This window comes from Terrapene carolina, unplaced genomic scaffold (genome assembly GCF_002925995.2).
Source record: "Terrapene carolina triunguis isolate 2854851 unplaced genomic scaffold, T_m_triunguis-2.0 Scaffold210, whole genome shotgun sequence".
In the NCBI taxonomy this organism is placed as follows: domain Eukaryota; kingdom Metazoa; phylum Chordata; order Testudines; family Emydidae; genus Terrapene; species Terrapene triunguis.
Window position 1 is genome coordinate 15,529,520 of NW_020664561.1, and position 25,231 is coordinate 15,554,750.

At 38.9% G+C, this 25,231-nt stretch overlaps 1 protein-coding gene across 2 annotated transcripts in view; it reads left to right on the forward strand.

Moving 5' to 3' along the window:
* The window catches only part of LOC112103417 (uncharacterized protein C1orf21), a 197,646-nt gene that overhangs the window by 20,334 nt on the left and 152,081 nt on the right, over positions 1-25,231 (forward strand). The gene's annotated exons all lie outside the window — the stretch shown is intronic.

Sequence of the window (25,231 nt, forward strand, 5' to 3'; positions counted from 1 at the left end):
GTATACCACCAGGATTCTGGTGGCACCTTAAAGACTAACAGATTTATTTGGGCATAAGCTTTCGTGGGTAAAAACCTCACTTCACTTTACCCACGAAAGCTTATGCCCAAATAAATCTGTTAGTCTTTAAGGTGCCACCAGACTCCTTGTTGTTTTTGTAGATACAGACTAACACGGCTACCCCCGATACTTGGTATACCACCATCTTTCCACTCCCATGAATATCAGGCCACCTTAATTTAGGTGCTTACCCATGGATACACAAGTGTCAATTTTTTAGCCTGTATTCCCGTTGAGACGTCAGTAAATATTTGGCACATCCTCTACTGACTGCTGCTGTAGTTCGTTTTGCAGCTATTATTTACAAAGCTGTGTCACTTTTACTCATGATGCTGTTGCACAAAGATATACCTTGGCTTTAAATAAAAATGAAACTAATTGAAAGCATCTACAAGAGTTTTCGGGACCAGCAGCCAGATTTCCTCTGCCCTTCCTCACGCCTCTTGCTACAAATGCTTGAATAGCTTTCAATCAAAATAAATGAGGCAAAGGGTGGAAGGAAAAAAAAGTAGAAGTATTTAACCCCTTTTTACAGTTCAGGAAATGAAGATCGAATGACCTGCCCTAGATCACATGGTCAGAGCCAGAAATCGAAAGCAAGTCTGCTGAGTTCCTATGTAGTGTCTTAATCACAATACCATGCTTCCTTTCTAGAATTATCCTTTTCTTTCACTGAGGAGATAACCTGCATGTGGGTTGACCTCCTAAACCAACAATCTGAGAGAAAGATCAGAAATGCAACATCCTCCTTCCAAGAATTCAGCCCATTCACACAAGTAGTAGTAGTCACCGAAGTATCAGTGGCAGTCAGGGCTACTAACTCTGACCCCTACTTTTCTGGATGCCAAAAGAAAATAGAGAACTTTGACACCTCATGGTATCTTCTGCTTTTATCATTTTGAGTTAGTAACAGGTTCATATGCAAATTAAATTGGATTGAAATGATTACTGGTGCATCTTGAAAAAAACAAAAGCAAAAATGTGTGCACATGAACTACTTCAAAAGCATGTGAGAGAAGCAGATGGACAAGGTGCATGTCCGATCACGACCATCCTGGGCACAAGGCTTTGTCTTTATCTCTACTGGCCTCATTATTTTTGGAATGGGTACTAAACATCTGCTTCTTGCTCACTTAAAAACAGAAAGGACGGTGGAGGTTCTCAGTGTGCTAATTGGCTTTTAGTGAAATCAAAGCAACAGTGGAAAGCCTGCTGCCGAGCATTTTAAAATTCAAAACCACTCTAAACTTAGCAACCTGTATCTAGTTAGACAGCATTTTATGTAGGGGCTGGGGTGATCTGTGGAAATGAATAATAGTAATGTCAACATCTCCATCTGTGCGCTCCCACTTTCTCATGTAATTTGAATTTCTGAAGGTCTCTTTGGTTGTGTTTTAGTGGCAGTAATTGTCTCATTTTAGTGGGTATCCATTTCTGTTTCTCTTGTTTGTCTGCATCGGTGCGAAGGGGTGGGGGTGGGGGCGGGACAGAGACTTGAGACAAAATGAAAGGGCAAACTTTGGTTAAACCATAAGTACTTTAACATTTTATGATTTATTTCCTTGTCTAAGAAAATAGCTATTTAATTTATATGGGATTAGGATTTGCTAGGTCTAGCAAGATACCAGAACAAGGAACCAAAGAATGTTAAGCACTACATAGCATTTTATGAGAGTTTATTTTGTTGTTTCAACAGTGAGTCATCTCCATTACGATGTATCCATCTGTCTCCTGACTGTATCTGTACATGGAAAAAATCTGATCAGATAGGCTGAGACTTCAAAGCCACTTACGAGAATTGTGTGCCCAATTCCCATGAATTTTAATGGGAATTGGGCATCTAAGTTCCTTAGGTAGCTTTGAAACTCTCATTGTAGCACTTGGAGAGTTTTTTAAACTCTATTGTTTATGGCAAATTGAAGTTTGCTCCTTTTCTGTTCCAATTCCACATTGCATGTCTTATTTAAAGAGGAAAAACACAGCTTGTTGATTTCCCGCCCCCCGCCCCCCCCGTCTAGTGTCATTCTGTCATCCATTTCACCAAAGACTATTGACAGGGTCATTAATGCAGAACTTAGGAGCAGTTGTTGTTAGAACTTCAGCTTTTGCTTTTTGATGTATTTAGGTTTAATGGCTGCTTGATCTGAAATTTAAAGGTCAGACTTTTAGTACATCTGTTAAATATTTTGCTTTCTGAAATAAGCATTCTGAAATGGCTCCATCTTCCTTTTCCCCTCACTCCAACCCTTCATCCCCAGAAGATAGTGACAGGTACAAAATCAAGGAATGGGAATAACCGAAGAGTGTTTGTAATTTAGAAGTGGTGGGTGGGTGATGACAGAAAAGAAACATTTCTCTGATTGAAGTATTGCTTGCTGTAAAATAAGTCAGAGGTGAATGAGGCTGAAACCAGTACTGACATACTTTTTCTTTCTTAAGTATTCTCTCTGTTTATGATTTCTGTCTAGAACCTGTTTTCAGAGCCCATAAACCATAATACATTAGAGTAGAAAGAGTACTAGGACTGATGAGTTTGCAAATTGTATAGGCATGATGAGAACAATGAAATTATTAAATAGACTTCTCTAGGAAATGGAGGATGGCAACCCCTTTAAGTTTTATAAGTATTACAAAAGACTGGACAAAACAGTGGCAAATGTGCTCTATGGAACCATTCTGCATTGCATGGTCTAGGCTAATGATTTAATAGATTGTGAAAATATTGAATTGTATAAAAAAAAAAAAGATGATGATCAGGATCATTAAAGCTTCCCAAAAGTTTCATGGAAGGAATAATTTCATACAAGATGTACTTCTTCAGATGAAAACTTCCTCTCTCTTTCCCCACAAAGATTTTTCTGGATACTTCACAGGTTGAAGGAGCAGTCTTTCTGCATACTTTTTATAATCAGTATTGCTGGAAAAATGTAGCTGTGTACAGAAATATGGACAAAGGTTAGCCAAATGTGGATTTGGAGGGAAAATGGCATTGAATTACTGCCTTCTTGATTTTACAAGCCTCAGCATGGGTTTTATATCATATGCTACCTAATTCATCAACATACTAATGCCTTTCCTCCTTGTGTGTGCATTGCAGCCAACACAGCTCTATTTCATGACACTGTAGCATAGCGTTGACTCAACACGGTCTGTAACTCCTTCTGCAATAGATCATTTGCTGTTGATACAGTGCTTGTTCTTAAAAGATGGGTCAAAGGGCATCCTCTGGCTCTTCGTGCTCAGAGAAAACCCAGTTTAAATTCTTCAAGTGACTAAGCTACTTGGGCATATGTTCACTCACCACCACCATACTGTGTGGGTTCATTAAAGGGAGAGTCGGCCAAAGAAGGCAGATGAGGAAGATGCTGCATATTATCAGTGCCTGTTGAGACTCTTGGGGAACTGAAACAATGGATGGCTTTATAATCTGGCTTCACATTTCCACTAAAAGAAAATGTGGGCAGGGAAAAAGTCAGTTGTGAAGGTGTCTGTCTGTTGGTTTTTGCATCTGAAGAAGTGGGTTTTTTACCCACGAAAGCTTATGCCCAAATAAATCTATTAGCTTTTAAGGTGCCACCAGACACCTCGTTGTTTTCATGGGAAGAGAGTGCAATAAGGGAATCCCTCCATGTAAAGGAAGTTTCCTAGTAATGCTGCCAAGGTAAGCTGACAGCTGTAGGCCTATTCAGTGTTTGAGAATTAGCATCACTAATGTGGTTAGCCTTTTTGGTTTGTTTCCAGCACAGGAGAGCCCCATGAAAACATGAGTACCTGTGTTGTGGAAGCCTGAGAATTCAGAAATCATTTAGGGAATAATAGGCTATGGTGCTCCCATGGTTTGTGTGCCAAAAAAGCATAGAGACTTACTACAAAGCCTCAGAATTGTGTGCTCAAGCTCAGCTGGTTACAAACCTTCAAAATTCTACTCACAAACTGAAACCACTACTTGATATGTTTCTGTTCTAACTTGCAACAGGAGACTGGTACCGATCTGCTAAACACCTACAAACTGATACATAGAGTGTCATCTGAAGGAAGTCAAGTATCAGAGGGGTAGCCGTGTTAGTCTGAATCTGTAAAAAGCAACAGAGTGAGGTTCTTACCCACGAAAGCTTATGCTCCCAATACTTCTGTTAGTCTTAAAGGTGCCACAAGACCCTCTATTGCTTTCATCTGAAGGAAGATTCAGGGTAAAGCACAAATTCTACGGATATTGCCTTTGAAAAGCAATATAGGTGCCCAATCCTGCAAACACTTCTGGCTGTTGGGCTTCCTAAAGAGTGTAGTTTCATTGAAGTAAACGGGAGTATTCACATTAGTAAGTCCGTTCATTATCTGGTAAAGCTTGCAGGACTGAGCCCTAGGTTTCAACAACAAAACTGATTCTTCTCAGAAATCTACACCATAGTTTGAAAAAGTATAACTATTTCATTGGATAGCTAAGCATATATAGGATCCATGTGAAAATGGAGTGAGTATATACATTCTAGGAGGAAAGCCAAAGAGTTCAGAAACTTTTTTCACATTTCTGTGGTCCAGAGAGGTAATTATGGCATAGGGATGGGAGACCCACTCTCCCTCACAACCCTGTCCCTTTCAGCCTGAGGGGACAGTGATGCCTTTATTCCTACACCTTCTTCTCTTCTCTCCCCCTGCAACTTTCATCATGTTGTGGAGAGGAGGTATGAGAGGCAGTAGAGGGGGTTAGAGAAAAGTGAGTGCTGTAAGTTGAAGGCAGCTGCAACACATCCTCTTATCACTAAGGATGTCCTGCTCCTGGTCTGGAAGCAGCTGAGTCCCTTCTCTTTACCTTCCCCACCACTGTGTCCACAGATTTGTGTGAAAGAATCTCTTGGGGACCAATCCTTCTCCCAAGGAAGACAATGGGAGTCATTCTGTGACCTCGATGAATATCTGGTTATTTCTAACCATGTTCACTGCTAGTTATTATGAGCAGTTTTTCTCATGAATACATAATAATACATAATAGTTTTTGCAGCATATTTTTGTAGTAGATCTTTAGCTCTTCCTTCACTCTTTTCTTATGAAAGGAATCATGTGGTCTAGTGGTTAACAAATTTTTTCATGTAGCTTTCACAATAAGTTAAACTAGTCCTGGGTTAAAACCACTGGAAAAAAAATACTTGTTAAAAAATTGATTTATGGTATGGAGCATGTAAATTTCACAGAAAAGTATAGTAATGTTTGATTTGATTTTGTTTTGTTTTGGCTTCAAAACCAGTGCTGAAAAATGCCTGCCAAATGTAATTATTTTACTGGAAAACTGAAGGTCTAATCATAATTGCCTGGAAAAAACACAAGTCTAGAATATGGCATATTATGTTGAATGATGATGATGCCAAACATATTTGAAGGTGACCTGACTTGCTTTTTAATTAAATAAACACACACAACTTCCAGTCCTAAATTGTGAGCTGACTACATGGATACGCAGCTGGTGAGCCTGTAGTTTAGGCTGTCTTGGGTTGTCAGTCTGGCCTATTGTAGCAAAGCACTTAAGCACATGCTTAACTTTAAGCCTTGAAGTCAATTGGACTTAAGCATACATGTACATGCTTTGCTGAGTTGAAGCCTAAGTGATTAAGAGACTGAAAATATTAAAATTTTCTTAAAGCACGATGATCCTTAGTGGGATTTAAAAAAAAAATATATCTTTTTCATTGATGAGAACTGTCACTAGCCATCCAGAGGCTTTGCTATCAAAGAATCCTCTGCAGTGATTCTAGAATTTTGAGACTAATGTGTTCTATTAATGTATTTGTTATCAGCAGAGAAAGGAAAGAGAGGGAGTTTGGAGAGGGGGAAATGGGGCCAAATGTAATAAACCCAAACTCTGAACTCTCCCCACTTTCAAGTGCTGCAAATGGGAAAGTATCCAGTTTCTGTCCCATTCCTGACAATGCTTCCTGTGGTCAGAGCTGCAAACAGTTTGTTTTAACAGGGGAGTTTAATTTGATAATTTAAGCTCGAACCAAAAAGTGTGTGATTATCTTTGTACCTGATGGGAATGATCTGTCTCCTAATCCTAGAATTTCAGTTCTGTGTGTGTGGATAGTGGTCAGTACTCTGAAGTTTTTCTGACTTTATTCAGTACAAATTGCATCAGTTTTCAAGGTAATTTCAATCAACGAAAGACTAAAACCCTGAATTTCACACCCAGAAGTCTTAGACACTTTCCCCAGATGCTTTCTACATAACACAAGCCTTCTTGTTTGTTCAGTACATTATTACTCCCAAAGGCATGTACACAAATGGAATAATATTGAGGTTATTGATATTTTCCAAGTGCTATTGAAAATTAGGATCAGAGTACACTGAGGTTTTCAGACTTGCTTTCAGGAGGTGTGTTTACAAAGTGGAGGGGTGAAAGACTGCAGCAGCAAATCATGTGTTTTCCTATTTAAGCAAAAATATTTTGAAACTGCTAACCAGAGAGGCAGTGTTTTCACTTAGTTCTTGAAAAGTATGTGGAGTTTGTTGATACTGTAGCACAGGGTTTCACTTGTGCAGTTTGAAATCAGCGTGTATATGAAGAGAAGTTGTTGTGGGGGTTAACAACTCTCCTCCCTCAAATGTTTTTAGCCATTTGAAATATTCTTCTAAAGGCAAAACATTATGTTCTGCAGAAACTTTTTTATGACCCACAGAGATAAATCCTTTCTTCCAGGGGTGCTTCAGCTATATCTATATGGTGGGCACTATCAGAGGCAGGGAAGTCATCCCAACCTCTCCTTCAAGTCTGTGGCAGAATTTTTAGAACATAAGAACGACCTTACTGGGTCAGACCAAAGGTCCATCTAGCCCAGTATCCTGTCTACCGACAGTGGACAATGCCAGGTGCCCCAGAGGGAGTGAACCTAACAGGTAATGATCAAGTGATCTCTCTCCTGCCATCCATCTCCACCCTCTGACAAACAGAGGCTAGAGACACCATTCCTTACCCATCCTGGCTAATGGCCATTAATGGACTTAACCTCCATGAATTTATCCAGTTCTCTTTTAAACGCTGTTATAGTCCTAGCCTTCACAACCTCCTCAGGTAAGGAGTTCCACAAGTTCACTGTGCGCTGTGTGAAGAACTTCTTCCTTTTATTTGTTTTAAACCTGCTGCCTATTAATTTCATTTGGTGACCCCTAGTTCTTGTATTATGGGAATAAGTAAATAACTTTTCCTTATCTACTTTCTCCACATCACTCATAATTTTATATACCTCTATCATATCCCCCCCTTAGTCTCCTCTTTTCCAAGCTGAAAAGTCCTAGCCTCTTTAATCTCTCCTCATATGGGACCCTCTCCAAACCCTGATAATAGTGGCTCCTGCAAGTCCCTTCTAGAACATTTCACATCACTGTATGGTTCACATTTACCTACAGAAAGCTTGTCTAGATTCTGTTGCTGATTCTGTTTATTATATGTGATATCAGTCACTGTGCGTCTCTCCTTGTCGATAAATGTCTGGCATTGCTTTGTGTGCAATCACCTCTCCTTCCCCTGCCTCCCTGAACTTCTTGCCTTATGCACCTGCATTTACCAGAATTAAACTTGTGCTCTTGAAGCTGCTCATTTAGTGCACAAGATTGGTGAGGAGACTATGGTTGTATTTTTGGCTTTACCACAGATTAGCTTCCCTTTTAATTTTGGGTGCTTCAGTTTGAGATGCCCTTGTCTAATTGTTTTCAGATGTACGGAATGCCCACAACATTTGCTGACTTCACAGAGCTGTTTAAATTATTTTTGGTGATGCTTGTAATACTATTTGAGTACTTCTGGTAGGTGCTATAGAAGTGAAAATAGTTAGTTATTTAATTGCATAGAACTAACTTCTCCCCTCCCCTCCCTCGCCTCTGACATACGCTCTGGTCTACTCTTACATCTGTCTGCTTTTGAGGCCCTGTGAATTGTGCTTGGCATTTTTCTGAGCTAATTGGAAATCTTACTGCAGCCCATTTTTTAACAGAGGTGCTACCTTTACTTATATATTTGTAAACCAAAACACTTCTGCACATTAAACAGAAACACCCCTGCACACACAAACTAGAGACTCCAAAAACACATGAATGACAAACAAATATTTTCCTTTTTCAAAATATTACAGTACTTATTTTTGGTCTTTAATCTGCCAGAAACATTCTTAGCAGAGCACACACATGGGGGAAAAAGATACTAATACAAAAAGTTTAGCTAGTGATTAGCAAGTCAAATACCTGTGTGTGAGGTGGATATATTTATATTCTGTGTTGGCAGCTGATTACAATAGATGCATCACTTGATTATTGTGTATCTGGTTTATCTGTTCCTAGCATAAGTGTTCAGCATTTTTAATTAATGATTTTGCATTAATATTATCCTGCAATAAATTCCCACATTCTGTATTTCAAGCCCTCGGTTCTTCTTTGCTATATCATGTGTACCTATTGCTTTAAAGTAAAAGAACTAAGCAAATACTGCAGATTTTGTTTCAGTAGCAATCTGTCAATGCTAGCAATATGCTTCTGAGTTAAAACAACAGAACAGGCCTGCACAGTACTACTGACTCAGTTTCCCATTCTTGCTTGTAAATTCTTACCTTTCGACGAATGAGTGCTGCAAAGTGCAGCATGCTGCCATGCACATCGGCACACAGATTCATGATGATGCTTGCATAATCTGATATTCCTGACTTGATTAGTAGTGCTTTAGAATCAGAAATATGTGGTCTTGTATGAATAGTTATCTTCCATTGCCAGCCCATTTGAATCACATCAGATATTGGTTTTCATGGTTGGCTGAACTTGATGAGGTTTGAAATTGGGAATTAAATGTACATTTTTCTTTTTTGAGGAAGTATCTTCCAGTTCCTTCCTATGTGGAAACCTCATTTTTAAGAAGGTAGGCTTTAGTTGTTTGATTTGGCTGCCAGTCAAATCAATGACTGGGAGTTGACTTGGGTTATCATTTTTTTTTTTTTTCCCCCATGATGGGTAGCCAAAACTCAGATTTTCTTCCTAAAATTAAATGTCTTCCTTCCCGCTCCATCCAAGAGCAGTCTTTCCTGCGGTTTGGATGTTTTATCTTTTTTACACCATCCTTGGCTATTCCCCCCCCCCCATTCCATTGTCTCTCTCATAGTTTGCCCGCATTCATTACCAAAAGTCTTGTCTACGCTAATTGTCCCAGCCATGGCTGTCTTGTACATTTGGTCAGTATTAGCAGTTTTCTGTTTGTACTATAGACAGGACAACATGGGCATAGAACCATGACCCTAGGTTTGAGTGGCAGAATAGAATTTGGATTACTAGCCTGTGTCACGATTCCCTGCATGGTTCTATAATTGTCTGTGTTAGTTCTGTTCATACTTGAAACACAAAAGCCAGTTGTTTTAATAGAGAGGCCCTAACTGTGCCAGACAGCCCTGTGGTGGTTCAAGTGCAGACAAGACTTAATTTTCCCAATGCTACTCTGTTTTATGAGCTACCTATTGCAAGTGAAACTTCCCTGCAGCTAACACAGAACTGATGGATAAGGAATAATCAACCAAGGAATGATAGGGAGCCTAAAGGGATTGGCATGGGAGAGCTCCACAAAGGTAGATAGGAAAAGGAGGCTAAATATAGTTACAACTGAGTTAGCTGTCCAGTGGAAGGCAACTTCTCAAAAACGAATGATACCCTGTGTGACAGATGTGGAGCTGATATGTAATAATGTAATGAACACTCTATGTGACCTGGTCAGCGAGGGGAAGTTATGGTGTATTAGACTATTAGAATGTCCTGTATGATTATTTTCATCTAACTTAATAGAGGGGGTCTGTGGGAAGAACAAACAGGAACGTAACACAATAAATCTATATATGGACAACCCAACACACACTTGGAAGATAATGGGGCAACCTGTTAGCGTCAGGAATCCTATCTCTCATGCGTTTGTAGCCATATTTTGCCAGAGCTAGGAGCCTGGAAATCAAAATACAAAAGAACTAAAAAGTGCTTCTTAGAGGGAGAAGGGGAGGATCAGTTGTCAGAAGCTGCCACTTTTTTTCAGGTGATGTTTGTCCTGTGGCATTTTGAAGGGAGACAGTCTGATGGAGAGACACTGCAGAGGGAGTCTAAGAAGTTGGGCTTTACCAGAGCCAGGGAATGTACATGTAGGGAGAAGCTAGCTATGAGTACGGCGTGTGTTATTGCTTTTACGGTATGTTTTCTGTGAAATTCTGCTTTTCTTAATAAATGGTTTGCTTTAAGGAGGCTGTTTGGGCACCATGTATCCCTGAAATGACTCTGAAGGGAGCAGAATTGTAAGGTCTGGACATAAGTCAGGCCTGCTGAGGTAAATCACAGCTGATAGACAGGGGACTTCAACCCAGGGCCCAGTCTGAGAGTGGGAAAATCACGTGATGCCACTCCGAGAGACAGGTGGTGACTTGAGGCCTGAGACCTAATGGGGGTGCACTCAGAGACCAGGAGGGGTCAGAGATGCATTTAAGTCCAGTAACTGTGACACCCTGTAAAGTGTGTACTTGCCCAGAGAGGCACCTAGCTATTTGGAATTTCAGGCCTGATACAGGTATGTGATTTCAAAACAAGTAAAAGGTGTTTTTACTCTGGAAAGTGACTGTGAGACTAGTACTATAGGTAGTCCATGTTTTATTGCATTTCAGTGCCTCCCAGATCAACTACGACCTGTAAACTATTTTTGGATCTGAAAGACAAACTGTTATTTTGGTCTTGTGCATCATCACCAATATTGAAAATTACACAGGTAAATTCTGTGCCTGGTTCTAGCTGTGCAAGCCTAGTCACCTCATACGAGGGCTTGCCCAAGTGTAACTGAGGGCAGATTTTGGGCTGGCTAATGAAACATTATTAGCAACTTTGTGTGATCAAATAGAATCCAGCTGCCTCCCTTGGCTCTGGGGACCTGCAAAGGAAAACAAGGATGTGTTTTTCCCTTTTCTTTTTTTATAATAGTAATTCAGGTGGTGTCTGTCCTGTGGCATTTTTTAAAAAAACTTTACAGGTAACTGGAGACCTGTTTTGAATATGACATGACATAAATAATCAAGAAAGTGAAACCTGAGTAGTTGGGAAAGCGAAAACATTTTTGGTCAGAATATTATTGTTTTTTGGTTTGTTCATTTTTGTTAACACCTATGTATAGTGTGACCTAGTGGATTGAAGACTGAACCCAGGACTCATGGGACCTGGGTTCTATTCCTAACTCTGCCACTGAACATGGACAAGTCACCTTGCCTCTCTGTGCCTCAGTTTTTCATCTGTAAAATGGGGATAATTGTACCAATCTCCTTTGTAAAGTGCTTTGAGATCTACAGATTAAAAGTGCTATATGAAAGGTAGGTGGTACTATCTCAAATCCCTGATAAATAGCTTGAGTCTCTTCGTTTGCAGTTTTAGTTTATAAAAGTGTCAAGTATCAGAGGGGTAGCCGGTGTTAGTCTGAATCTGTAAAAAGTAACAGAGGGTCCTGTGGCACCTTTAAGACTAACAGAAGTGCTCCCAATACTTCTGTTAGTCTTAAAGGTGCCACAGGACCCTCTGTTACTTTTTATAAAAGTGGTTAGACTTTGTTTCAAAATGCTACTGTTTCTCTGTACCAGCAACATAATTTCAGTGTATTAGAATATGCACTCTATAAATATTGAATTATGCCCTGTGTTTTGTAAAAGAAACACAAGGTCATGTTAAACAATTGCAGGCGGGTTTTTCTGTTCAGAATAGGTCATTTGACTATTTTCCTGTGGGAGTGCCATTTCACTGAGCTGATTGTGGGACTTGTAAGAATTAAACACTTCATCCGTTAAAACTAAAGTCCTGATCTCTAGGGGATGATTTTGGAGAATGGTAGGGAAAACGCGTACATATCCTAGGATTCTTCCAAATATGATTATGCTACTTCAATAATGTTGCACATGGCAGAAAACCAAGATTATCCTTTGATCAGTTGAATAGAAGTATTTATAGATCTCGTGCAACAATTTTTGAGTTGTTTGTAAACATAAAGAGAATTTTTTCACTTTGTATTTCTCAGTGTTTCCTGTGTTGCAAAATAAACATTTTATAGACCAATAAATTCTAGACTAAGAATTTCCAGATTTTTATCCTACTCTTCTCTGTTTCCCATAACCTTTGGCATTTCTAGGCAAATCTGGTACATTTCTGAGTGGTAGTAAGACTGACATTTTGTTGTGAGCACATCCAACCAAAAGTGTTGAAGTAGTATAAGGCTAGCAAGTCAGTTTCTTTTTACTTCTTTTAATCTCTTTACCACCAACTTGTGTTGGTGCTTTTGGTAAGCAGCCTCTTTCTTGTGCTAAGAATTCTAATTTAATTGTCCCAATGACTGAATGCACTTGTGCATTAGAATTTGAGGACACTTCAGGAATTTGGGGAAGCTTTGGGTTTTATTTTAGGCATTCACCCGTTTTGATTTACGAACTGTTCTTAGCATTCACTCAGAGCTTCTACTCCTTGGTCTGTCTCTGTGTATATCTTTATTTTTCAAAGCTCATGAATCTTATGGCTATACTATTGGTAATGTGGTTATTTTGTAGTTTAATTATGTTCAGTGTTTTCTTTAAATAAATACATAATGTATGTAAAAATCTATAATGCGTTTATTTAAAAAGTTCTTTTATGCAGCTAGTGAATGAGGCTGCTTCTTATATCAGATCCAAAACCATAGCTATTATTTCCAGGGAAAACATTGATGCAGTCAAAGCAGTCTAACAAACTGTAATTTGGTGTATAGGTTAGCAGTAGAAACTGGAGTTGTGTACATGGAACCTGTTGATCATATGATCTTTTATTTTTGTCTCACAAGATGTAATTTATAGAGCACAAAAGATATGCTGTGTTATTGTGATACTTACTATGAGAGTAGATACCTTTTTAGCTGATGTTTAAAGGATATATTTAGGACAATCAGTTAACCTCCATTTTAATTATGATTTAATATTTATGTGACAGTAGAATCCAGAGGCCCTATTTGAGCCCCCTTAGTGCTAGGGGTTTTATAAACACATTTGAAGACATGATGCCTTCCTAAAAGAGTTACAACTCCATTAGAGTTTCCGCTAATTGGCAGAAACTCCAGCTGTTGTTGGAAAAAATTAAACATGCCAGGTTTTAAAATTTGGGGTTTTTTTTGGGTACAACTACATAATGGCTGGGTGTATTTTTATCATCTAAATGAGTTTCAGATATTAAACAACACAGTATGTTACAAATTTTAATAAAGAATGTAATGTACGTTTTGAGGTAAAGTTAAAATTATCAAAGGACAATATCTAAATATGGTTGAAAGGGTCTGATTTACATCGGATACTATAAGGAACTCAAAAGGTGGCCTCATCTCCTAAACCTCTTAAGTTACTTCCTGCTCTAAGGGATTAGTGGAGATTTCAATTTTTGCATGGTTAATTTTTTGGCTGTTAGAGATGCCTGGAGAAATCATGTTTCTGCAAAAGTAGTATTATACACAAGAACTATACAGTAGCTCCTAATCCTGACCTAAGCGCCCCCCCAGCACAAGAGACTGTATTGGTCTGTGTTAGAGGATCCCTGTATAGGACCTTTAGTTTAAACTAGGGCTGTCAATTAATCGCAGTTAACTCACGCGATTAACTAAAAAAAAATTAATCGCGATTAAGCGCCATTTTAATCGCATTGTTAAACAATAGAATACCAATTGATATTTATTAAATACTTTTGGATGTTTTTCTACATTTTCAAATATATTGATTTCAATTACACAGAATACAAAGTGTACACCGCTCACTTTATATTATTTTTATTACAAATATTTGCACTGTAAAAATGATAAAAGAAACAGTATTTTTCAATTCACCTCATACAAGTACTGTAATGCAATCCCTTTATCGTGAAAGTGCAATTTACAAATCTAGAATATTTTTTGTTACATAACTGCACTCAAAAACAAAACAATGCAAAACTTTAGAGCCTATAAGTCCACTCAGTCCTACTTCTCATTGAGCCAATCACTAAGACAAACAAGTTTGTTTACATTTTATGGGAGATATTGCTGCCCACTTGTTATTTACAATATAACCAGAAAATGAGAACAGGCATTCACATGGGACTTTTGTAGCCGGCATTGCAAGGTATTTATGTGCCAGATATGCTAAACATTCGTATGCCCCTTCATGCTTTGGCAGTCGTTCCAGAGGACACGCTTCCATGCTGATGTCGCTCGTTAAAAAATAATGCGTTAATTAAATTTGTGACTGAACTCCTTAGGGGAGAATTGTATGTCTCCGGCTCAATTTTACCCGCATTCTGCCATATATTTGATGTTCTAATAGTCTCGGATGATGCCTTAGCACATGTTGTTCATTTTAAGAACACTTTCACTGCAGATTTGACAAAACGCAAAGAAGGTACCAATGTGAGATTTCTAAAGATAGCTACAGCACTCAACCCAAGGTTTAAGAATCTGAAATGCCTTCCAAAATCTAAGAGGGACAAGTCGTGGAGAATGCTTTCAGATGTCTTAAAAGAGCAACACTCCAATGTGGAAAATACAGAACCTGAGCCACCAAAAAAGAAAATCAGCCTTCTGCTGGAGGCATCTGTCTCAGATAATTAAAATGAACATGCGTCGGTCTGCACTGCTTTGGATTGTTATCGAGCAGAACCCGTCATCAGCATGGATGCGTGTCCTCTGGAATGGTGGATGAAGCATGAAGGGACATATGAATCTTTAGAGCATCTGGCATGTAAATATCTTGTGACGCCGGCTAAAACAGTGCCATGAGAACATCTGTTCTCACTTTCAGGTAACATTGTGAACAAGAAGTGGGCAGCATTATTTCCTGTAAATGTAAACAAATGTTTGTCTGAGCAATTGGCTGAACAAGAAGTAGGACTGATTGGACTTGTAGGTTCTAAAGTTTTACATTGTTTTGTTTTTAAATGCAGTTATTTTTGTACATAATTCTACATTTGTAAGTTCAACTTTCATGATAAAGATATTGCACTACAGTTCTTCTATAAGGTGAATTGAAAAATACTATTTCTCTTGTTTTTACAGGGCAAATATTTGTAATAAAAATAAATATAAAGTGAGCACTGGACACTTCGTATTCTGTGTTATAATTGAAATCAATATATTTGAAAATGTAGAAAAATCCAAAAATATTTAAATAAATGGTATCCTATTATTTAACAGTGCAATTAATTGCTATTAATTTTTAATCACTTGACAGCCCTAGTTTAAACATCAATTCCACTTTATAAATTTACAGAAGGGGTTCTGGGAACATCTTTCTTTAGTTGTGATTAGACAGTTGCAACCCTACCCCCTAGGGTGGCATGGAGTAATGTTTGGCGGGGGGTGGGGGGGTGCAGCGCAGCAGGACCTGGGCCAGCCTCCACAGGGGTCAGGGAGGGAGCGCCCTCCAGGCCCACTCTGCCCCCAGCCACAGCTCTGCTGTCATTCCCTCTCCATCCTTAGACCAACTCCTTTTCATAGCCCCAGCTCCTCCCCCATCCCCAGTTTAGCCCCCAGCTCTGCCTTCAGTCCAAGCTCCTCTGCTTAGTCAATAGTACAGTAATGGAGGGGGGACGCAGACAGATTCAATTACTGGTAAGGGGAGCGGTGCAATAGGTAAAGTTTGGGCACCACTGGTTTAGAGAGGCAAGGACATATGTGATGACTGGCAGGTCTCTGACCAATTTTCTGTGGGAGAAGCCATTATAAATAGTTGCAGGCAGAATCTCTAAACTCATGATGAAGTTTGTATTCCCCTACCTGTGTTCTTACTGCAAAGGGGATAAAGGAATTTTAATAGAGTTCTACTTTGTAAGCAAATGTGGAACTGGCTTTTATCAAGGTCCTGTTCCCCCTCAATTAATCCCAAAAGAAAATGGGGTGATTTTTACACAGTATAATGTTTCACCGAAAAACTATACCTTTTTTGTAATCCTGTTTGCCTATAGTATGGAAACTTTGTTGGTTTCTGATGATGGGCTGTTCCATAATAACACTTTAGTTATAATCAAAATACTAATATAAAGGTTCAGGCAAGGGAAGGCATATAAAGTAACAGTGAGAAGGGAACATTCTTTTGTAATGGGAAAAACCTAATGCTAGATGAAAAAGGGGATAATGTCAGTGGTATTTAGAGGGGTGAAAGGTTGACTCTTTCTAAACCAATGACATTTTAGGTCTACATTTAAGCACAGGATCTATTCATATCATCAGTTTAAGCTAACAATTTAAATTCATATTAGCCAACATAAATATTGTGCTTTTACTGTCTCTTCTGGTAATAATCACAAGAAGCTCAAAAATCAAATTAAACAGAATCACGAATCAGCTGTATGGTGAATCCCTAGAGGGATTCCAAAAAGATTACTCTCAAGCAGGAACTATTTTTAATTTAAAAGAAATAATATCTAGCAAAAGCAAATAGCCAAATAAAGAGAGAAACTGGCAGAGCAGCATGACATGTCACAAATATCTCAGGCTATTTCTAAGTATCCCTCAAGAGTTTTAGAGCTAGGAATAACATGGATGTAATCTGCTGGAGCGAAGGAAGGTATCCCTAGAACCACCCTAAAAAGTTACAGCATTTTAATTTGAAATAATTCAATGCAGTAAAATAAATATTATTTTCCATCTCATTCAGATTGATTAGAATCATTGAATGTTGTGCACCAATAGCCAGATTGCTGTTACCTAAGCTGAGTGGCTGCAGCATCATGCCCACAGATAAGGATCAAGGCGGTCCCTGATCAGTACCTCTGCTGTTAATTAAATGTCTGTGGAAAGAACATCGCTGGTAGACAAAAAAGATGATGGGTCAATACAAAGGAGAGGGGTACAGAATTGTAAAATACATTTAAAAAAGCCAAGTATTATAAAGAATATATATGAAGAGAGTACACAAGAACTTCCTATTAAATGCCATTAGTCTTGTGCTTCAAAGAGCAGGAGACGCATTAAAGAGCCACTTGGGCTTGCGAGCTTCAGTCTGAGTATCACTGGTCTAAAACAACATATCCATACATGGGAGTCATTCTGTTAAGCAGACATGGGCAACCTTAAAGCAATATTTAAAAGTTATTTTTCTTTCTTTCTTTTTTTTTAACCAGGAACACTTTATGAATTATATTCAAATATAATTACTCTCACTATTTTGCCACATACAGTTTGATGTTTTGTTTTTTGTGGGGAGCAGGGTGGGTAATATTTGTGAAAGAGCAGAAGGCTTTGTTTGTACTGATGGATCACAAGGCTTTTTTATTTCTTTAAGTATAAATGTAAAAAAGACCCCAAAAACCCCTACTAGAATAAAAATATAAAACACACCCTAAGATTCTCTAAAGTGATTCCTTGCTTTGGGTTTCCCAGTATGTTTTCTTTCTACATCTGCTTCCTAGTTGTAAGCTCTTTATGGTATGAAATGTGCAAAAGTTTTGTACAGCACAAACATATTGTTATTGAATAACAAATAAAAAATGTTTAACTTTTACTTAGAAAATATTTTCAAATAGTAACGTTCTAGATCTCAAAACAGCAATGAAACCAGCTCCAGGAAAGCAGCACTCTTCTTAGCTCTCAAGTTGAGGTTCTTAAAACCCTAATTTAACTAATTGAAACACAGGTGCTGGTTAGATCTTTCGTTGCAACAGTGTCTTCTTGGTCTATTTCCAAGAATGTCTTGCCACTTGAATCTGATGTTGAGTAAGCTATGTGCAGTAAGCTATGTGCAGTAGACTGACAACATTTTAGCTGCTGCATGAAAATGGTGTGGAGAGCACACCTCTGATCATATGAAACTACTCTTTGGTGTGAGGTCCTGAATTTTGCTCTGAGTTTTTTGGGTTTTAATTTACCCAAAATTTAAAACCAAAACTCAGCTGAAGTCAGTGGTTGATGTCTGGGTCAGGTAGAAACTATGCAAGTCTACTAAATTTTTCATGATTTTAATCAGAAAGCAAATTATACAGATTCACTGAAGTTTAGCTTGGGTTCACCAGAGTTTCAGCTGCTTTTGGGTTTTGATTTGAAAGTTTTCCACAGTTCTAACTGGGATCTTTTCATGCTCTTTCATGGAACTGCATGCTTTTGTGGACTCTTTCTTCAATGGAAAATTCTAATTACTAACTTTAATTTCAAAACACAGTACATTATTATTAAAAAACGAAAAGATCTTTGCTTGATCTTAAAAACCAGGTCTTAACATGATAAAAGATTGATCAAACATACTCACCACCTTAAGAGTCTGACATAGGTTGGGATGTAAGAAATGCCTCTAACTATTTGAATGCACATGGAATTAATTTTCAAAGTAATTTTAATTTTTTTTGTTTTAAACAGCTTTTTTGTTTAATTTTACAGTGATAAACTAACAAAAAAAATTTTGAAATAATTTGCCATACAATAACTTTGAAAATCAAGGCCTTTGCTTCCAGTTAGTGAAATGCAGCTCCTGTATCTTACTTTGTCAGCAGAAGTTCTTGTTTGGAGAATCATTAAAATCTGTTTGAACCAAGAGAGACTAGCATCATCCAGTTCCAGAAGCAGTGAAGTTTTTGGACAGGTATTTTGAAAAATTGTTTTGGAAATACAGTGTTACTGTACGTTTGTAGCTAGTAAACATTTTGTTTAGCCATCTGAGGCATTTATAACTATTCATTGCAGTTTACCCTTAAGGGAAAGAGCAAGTATGTATAAAGAAGAACTGTTATATATCCCGAGATGTGTGAAAATGCACTGTACTATCAACAGTGTTACAACCACGTTAGCAGAAAAAGTGCTACGGAGAGGGGTAATCTCTGTAGCATGGTTCCTGTAGTAATTCTTTAAAAATAAACTTGCCACAGTGCATTCTGAAAGGGTACTAGCTACAACCCTGTTTGGAATACTGCTGCAGCTAGCTAGCTCTGCTCCTGTGTTGACAGAGTGTAGAAGCCATTCAGGGAAACCCTGGGTCTATTCCTTTTCCCACAACAGGTGACTGTGGGAGGAGGAACTGAGGTTCTGCCTTATCCACCCACAACCAGTGGAAGCGGATTTGTGGGGGAACCCAGGGGTCCCTCAACACTGGCAGATGCAGCTACTGGATGACTGCTACATCATGTTCATGGTGGCTCTTGCCCCTCTTCAGGTAAAGCAGGAAGTGGTGGTACAGTGGGTGCTTAGATATGTTCTGTAGTGGTAGCTGGGTCACAGTTGGCGATACTTACTGGTAAAATTACTGAAGTTTAAAGGTGACCTGCAAAGTTAAAATAAAGACAATGGGGACAATGGTTAGAATCTGTACAGTGGAGTTAGTGTGGTGAAATCTTGTAGGGAGGGATGTGGGAGAACCTGCATAGGCTCATGGGAAGTCTTCACTACAATATGCTACTTCCTGCAGAGAGTAATTTTCAGCAAACACTGCTGTGTGGATCGATTTCTCTTGTGTCAGTAATACCAAAATTGGCACCTACCGTTACATGACTTACGGAAACCCTGTGTGGTAACACTAGGTATCATGGGTTGTGCTAATTTGAAAGGTAAAGAACTTGGAGATAACAAAGGTTTACACTGTGTGTATCCAGGAAACTGAAAGATTGCCTTTTGGTATGTTGCATCGAGAGTCTGATAGAGACTGTAAGAATACTGCAGGTGGAAGGGATACTTTCCCCTACCTGCAGATATATTCCAAAGTAGGGTGGGTTGTTCTGGAACGGAAACCTGAGTTGAATGGATTAGTTTTAAGCTTTTAAACCTTTCCCTTCACCCCCCACCCCTACCCTCAAGTCCTGATGCTACTGAAAAGTTTAATTTTTGATGCTATTCTTCTGGTACAATAGAAGTTATTTTCTCTGACAACTTGTCACACTCAGGCTATTTTAAAGCATTTCTCAATAATGAGTTAGTTACTAATAGCACAGCAACTGTGTAGGCAAACGCAGCAGCTATTCGTCATTCAGCAATAGGATCACTGTAGTTGGAAATAGGAAAGACCAATTAGAGTATGCTCTCTCATAAGTATTGGACATTAGAGTCTGTTTATATATTAAGAAGGAATTTAAGCCAAGATGATGAAATTATCAAGGATTCCAAGCATCAGGATCTACCTTTACTTGCTGTATTGCTTTGGGCAAGCCACTTCACCAAAAAGTGCCATGATTTCCCTATATATATAAAATGGGTATAAGTTGCTATTTACAGGTGACTTGAGACTTAATCAGTGAATGTTTTTGAAGCACTCTGTGGTAGCTGATTGGGTTCTTGTTGGAGAATATAGAAACCAAATTGTTAACTTTTCTATCAGGTTTTAAGAAATGAATTGGTAAGTGCAGATGGAGTCTGCCATGCCTGGCCTTGAATAGTGTACCAAGGCAACAGTCCTTTGGCAGTAACAAAATTTGAGATGATGGTGTTTTGAAGCACTACCTCATCTTATTGGTATGTCTCAATATATCAGCCCTTCCCAGTGTTGTACTTAGGCTCAAGTTGTACTATAAGATGATGCTAATCCTTGAAGCGGAACTTTTTGAAAAATAGTTACTCTAGAGAACAAAATCTGTTTGTAAGAGTATCTATTCAATAATTATAGAATATTTGGGTCTGAGGCCCTCTGGTAGTAAGGATTTCAGTGGGATTTCTCATGTACGTAAGTTAAACATGTGCATAAATATTTACAGGAGAGAGTCTTTAGTTAGTTATGTTTTATTGCAGTAAATTTCACTAGTTAAATATGCCCTTTAATTAGAAAACTGGTGCCTTTCATTTTCATTGCACATTCTCTTGTTCTTTTTTTATGAGAGGGGGTAAATCATAGAAATAGAGGGCTGGAAGGGACATAAAGTGGTTCTCTAGTCCATCCTCCTGTGCTGAATTAAATCTATTAAATTAAATATATTAATTATATCTAGACCAACCCTGACAGGTGTTTGTCTAACCTGATCTTAAAAACCTCCAATGACTGGGATTCCACAGCTTCCCTATCTAATCTATTTCAGTGCTTAACTATCCTTATAGTTAGAAAGTTTGTCCTAATATCCAGTCTAAATCTCCCTTGCTGCAAACTAAGCTAAAGGGTGTGCCTGGTTGACTTTCTCTCCACCAGTTGCTATTTTATATATCTATCATGTTCCTTCTTATTGTCATCTCCATATCAAATATTTTTCAGTCAATATTTCATTACATAGAGCACAGTCCAACTTCCACTGAAGTCAAGGGGAGTTAGGGTCCTTAGTTTTCTTAATAGCCTCTTGTTGAGGGACTTTGACTTTATTTAAGACAATGACAAAGTGTCCCTAGCCTCTATTTGCCAGAAGCTGGGAATGGGCGACAGGATGGATCGCTTGATGATTACCTGATCGGTTCATTCCCTCTGAAGCACCTGGCATTGGCCAATATCAGAAGACAGGATACTGAGCTAGATGGACCATTGATCTGATCCAGTATGGCCGTTCTTATGTACAACCACTTTTATCCACTATTTTTGACACAATCAAAGAATCCTGGCAAATTATAGAGGCACCATTTTTCATTTACTGAAGCTGTGTAGATTTGTCCTGGTTATATCATGTTCCTCTAGACGTTGTATAACTCTGCTTTTAATTCTAGTTTTAACTGACGTGTCTGGTACAGAAGCAAGGCTTACTGCTCTGTAATTCCAAGGATCACGCACCTCCTGGCATTTTTTAAAAGATAGTTACAATATTTGCTACTCTCTAGTTCTCCAGCGTAGTGGCTGATTTTAATGAAAGATAGCATTTTCTTATTGCCAAAAGCCAGTAGGTGAACACTTCAACCTCCCTGGACATTCTATAACAGATTTAAAAGTAACTATTCTTGAACAAAAAAACTTCAGAAACAGACTTCAAAGAGAAACAGCAGAACTAAAATTCATTTGCAAATTTAACACCATTAATTTGGGCTTGAATAGGGACTGGGAGTGGCTGGCTCATTACAAAAGCAGCTTTGCCTCTCCTGGAATTGACACCTCCTCATCTATTATTGGGAGTGGATTACATCCACCCTGATCGAGTTGGCCCTGTCAACACTGGTTCTCCACTTGTGAGGTACTCCCTTCTCTTCATGTGTCATTATATAATGCCTGCATCTGTAACTTTCACTCCATGCATCTGAAGAAGTGAGATTTTTTTACCCACGAAAGCCTATGCCCAAATAAATCTGTTAGTCTTTAAGGTGCCACCGGACTCCTTGTTGGTTTTATATAATACTGTTCACCAAAGAATATTGAAACATGTTAAAAACATTCATGCATTATGCTTCATCAGTCCCATGGTGTAGCTGTTATGCCTCTTTTACAGATCGATAAAAGGAGGCACATAGCAGTAAAGAGTAACACAGTGAGTCAGTGGTAAACGCAGAGTAGAACCTACAGTCATGACTTCTATCCAGTAGACACTGTTGTTCCTCATATTTGGTTTTGTTTTAATCTTAGCTGCTGTCTCTTTCATTCGAAACTGCCTTCTCCTCTTATGTCATTCAAGATTTTTATCCCTTTAAAACGATATGCCCTTTGTTGGATAAAGTTCTTCACCACACTGAGTAAATCCATATATAAAAAGTGAATTTTTAGACTGTATGCACATGGACTTCAGGAGGAGTCCATGTCAGTTGTCTTTCTGTTGCATAGAAGTCTCTTGGAGCCAAGATGATACATTGCTGCAGCTCATGTTCTAGCTGGCACCTAGGAGAGAGAAGGGAGGTGTTTTGGCATTTAGTTAATGAAATTCAAGTGGGTGCTTTTGTTGCTTCTTTTCCCATTTTCTTTGCTGCTTCATGTTTTCACTATCTAATCTATCAATCCTTGTAGGTTTTAGTCCAGATCCTCAGCTGGTGTATACTGACCTAGCTCCATCAAAGTCACTTGAGCTATGCTGATTTACATCAGCTGAGGGTCTGGCTCTCAATCCCCTCCTTACTGCTCATAAACAAAATGTTTTTCAGTTGAATCCCTCCTCCCCTTTAGTTCTATTTCTCTCCCCCCAACTCAGCTGTCAGAACCATCTAGTTGCTTAGCAACACCTTCCCCCTCTTTTCCTTGCTGCTGTGGTGCTTCTCCTTTTTTCATGTTTCGGTACTGGTGGAGAGAGCCTTCTCCTTGCCATGAACCAGTTAATACTTTATAAAACCTCACTATGTATGGTCACTGCTGTTTGGTGAGATGTGACCATGTTAATTGGATCTGAATGCAAGGGGATCTTTCTACCAAATACTTACTAGACTTGCTGTTCACATTTCTAGATTTCTCTAATGAATAGACCTTGCAGATTGTTCCTGGGAAATAAAAAGTTGAATTTCTTTCATCAGTGTCCATAGTTAAAGTAAGACTAACATTTTTTGGGGTTTCAAACCCCAGTATAGATCGGTATAAAAATTTCCTTGTGTCTTTCAATTATTTTGCTTAGTTCCTGGCAGAAGAAAGCATGCAGGAATAACATAACCAGGAGGGGGACAAAGAGTCCTGCGGCACCTTATAGACCAGGGGTCGGCAACCTCTGGCACGCGGCTCGCCAGGGTAAGCACCCTGGTGGGCCGGGCCAGCTTGTTTACCTGCCGCGTCGGCAGGTTCGGACGATCGTGGCTCCCACTGGCCGCGGTTCGCTGTCCCAGGCCAATGGGGGCTGCGGGAAGCGGTGCGGGCGAGGGATGTGCTGGCCGCGGCTTCCCGCCGCCCCCATTGGCCTGGGACGGCGAACCGCAGCCAGTGGAAGCCGCGATCGGCTGAACCTGCCGACGCGGCAGGTAAACAAACTGGCCCGGCCTGCCAAGGTGCTTACCCTGGCGAGCTGCGTGCCAGAGGTTGCCGACCCCTGTTATAGACTAACAGATGTATTGGAGCATATCGACATGCATCTGACGAAGTGAGTATTCACCCACGAAAGCTTATGCTCCAATACGTCTGTTAGTCTATAAGGTGCCACAGGACTCTTTGTCGCTTAGTACAGATCCAGACTAACCCGGCTACCACTCTGATACATAACCAGGAGGATTATACTTTGGATATCTGTAAGTTTCTTAGTAGAGTTACTTGGCTGAGGAATAGATATAATGGTTGTGCATAAGCTTACATTTCAGAAATTAATGGATTCAAGTTTATCCATGAACTTAATACAGTTCTAACAAGTTATACTTGTGCTGTCTGGAGATTACTCTGTTTTTACAGAGGTAAAATTCAAGGTAAAATCAAATCCCTTATGACAAATCAAAAGGGAAATTACCTTGCAAATGACATGTGCATGACTTTCACCTCCTAGTAGTTAGAGAGGATTGAGCTGATCTTCAATATTTTCAGAATGCCCAGCTTGCATATATAAGCCCCTAGTCCTGCCAAGAGCTTTGAATGGGTGAATTTGTGAGTTTTCAGGGAGCTCATTGCAGGATCATTGTGATTGAAGCTATTCAATACTTTGGAAGCTCTTCTGTGAAAACTGTGGTGGCTATTTCTTACATAGAAAAGAAAAGTTTCTACATATGGAAGAATAGAATAATGTAATAAAGGCTATTTATTACAATAGCAGGTACTATATTTTCAGTTAGAAGTATAACTTTTAAAAAAACAACAACGTATGGTGTCCCTTTGAAGTCTCAACCTGCAGACTTGTTTCCGTTGTGACATCCAGAAAAATTAACTTACCATCCCAGTAGTTAACCTTCTCGCTAACACGGAGAAAATTTTGTCTCAGTCACCCAAGAAGTTAAATGTAATAAATGGGATTCTATAAAGTTCTGTCCCTGATGTCCCTTCTTGTCATACTATAGTATGAGAAGGGGGCAGTTGAAAAGCCTGTTGAGAGTTTAATTGCGTTCAGTATTGAATTTTCCCCACATTGTTCCTCAGTCAGCCCTTACAGAGAAATAGAAAGATCATCTTCTTCCTTGCCCTCCTTTTATCCTAAAGTATTAATGTTGGAGGCTCTAGATTTACCCTCCAGAGTTTCTAACATCCCGTAATGAAGTGTTTGATTTATGAGCACAAAAAGTGTGTATTGAACTACTATATATGGCGAAACAATATTTGTATATTTTGGCTATGTTCATATACATATAACATTTTAACTTTGAAAAATGTGATTCAAGACATAAGTAGCAAGACACATCCATGCAGAAAATACCTGTTGTTAGTTTATCTCCTCCATGGTATTGTATGCCTAGTTC